This window comes from Trichechus manatus, unplaced genomic scaffold (assembly GCF_000243295.1).
Source record: "Trichechus manatus latirostris isolate Lorelei unplaced genomic scaffold, TriManLat1.0 scaffold00167, whole genome shotgun sequence".
In the NCBI taxonomy this organism is placed as follows: Eukaryota; Metazoa; Chordata; class Mammalia; order Sirenia; family Trichechidae; genus Trichechus; species Trichechus manatus.
This window is the reverse complement of record NW_004444103.1, coordinates 3,440,394-3,441,319: the sequence shown is the minus strand read 5'-3', so window position 1 is coordinate 3,441,319 and position 926 is coordinate 3,440,394. Positions and strand designations below refer to the sequence as shown.

The following is a 926-nucleotide window of genomic DNA, read 5'->3' as shown; positions in this document are numbered from 1 at the left end:
AACTGCTGACCTTTTGGTTAGCAGCCATAGCTCCTAACCACTATGCCACCAGGGTTTCTGCTTGAATGGATAGATGTAAAATTTTTAAATATCTTACTGGGCAATTGCTTGAATATTATACAAGACCAAACAAATGATAATCCTTTAACTGTCTGGTTTTACAACCATGATATTACAAGGACATTTTCTATACAATTTATATTTATTTTGCATTGAATTATATTTTATTTTTACACTAAAGGAGGACACTTTATAGTTTATAAAATAGTCTGTCACGTTAAAAATCTTAAAATGTGCTATTATTTATTTTTACCTCACTGCCAAAGCATTGATTTCCTTGGGAACTTGTTGTTAGGTGTCGTCAAGTCAGTTCCACCTCATAGCGACCCTCTGTACAACAGAACAAAACACTGCTCCATCCTGTGCCATCCTCACAATCATCGCTATGTTTGAGCCCATTGTTGCAGTCACTGTGTCAATCCATCCTGTTGAGAATCTTCCTCGTTTTTGCTGACCCTCACCAAGCATGATGTCCTTCTCCAGGGACTGGTCCCTACTGATTACGTGTCCAAAGTATGTGAGATGAAGTCTCACCATCTTTGCTTCTAAGGGGGATTCTGGCTGTACTTCATATTTATTTAACTTCAAAACATTGATTAGAAGTCGTGATATGGAATGAGAGAAATCTTGATATGTGAGTTTGTGGCTTGATTGTTTTATATTAGCAGGAAAAGTGCTCCTTCAGGTATTTGTGCTTGAATTTAGAAAGCTCCTGGGTGAAAAGTGCTTTTCAGGTTCTGATGGCTTTTGAATGGGATTAATATCCAATAATTTAAGTTTTGGTATTGTCTAATGGAGGCCTGGTGGCACAGTGGTTAAGAGCTCAGCTGCTAACCAAAAGGTCAGCAGTTGGAATCCACCAGCTG

The 926-nt window shown here is 38.1% G+C and overlaps 1 protein-coding gene across 3 annotated transcripts in view; it reads left to right on the top strand.

Moving 5' to 3' along the window:
• LOC101342035 (cadherin-like and PC-esterase domain-containing protein 1) overlaps positions 1–926 on the top strand; it is a 211,100-nt gene that overhangs the window by 161,627 nt on the left and 48,547 nt on the right. The window lies entirely within an intron of this gene.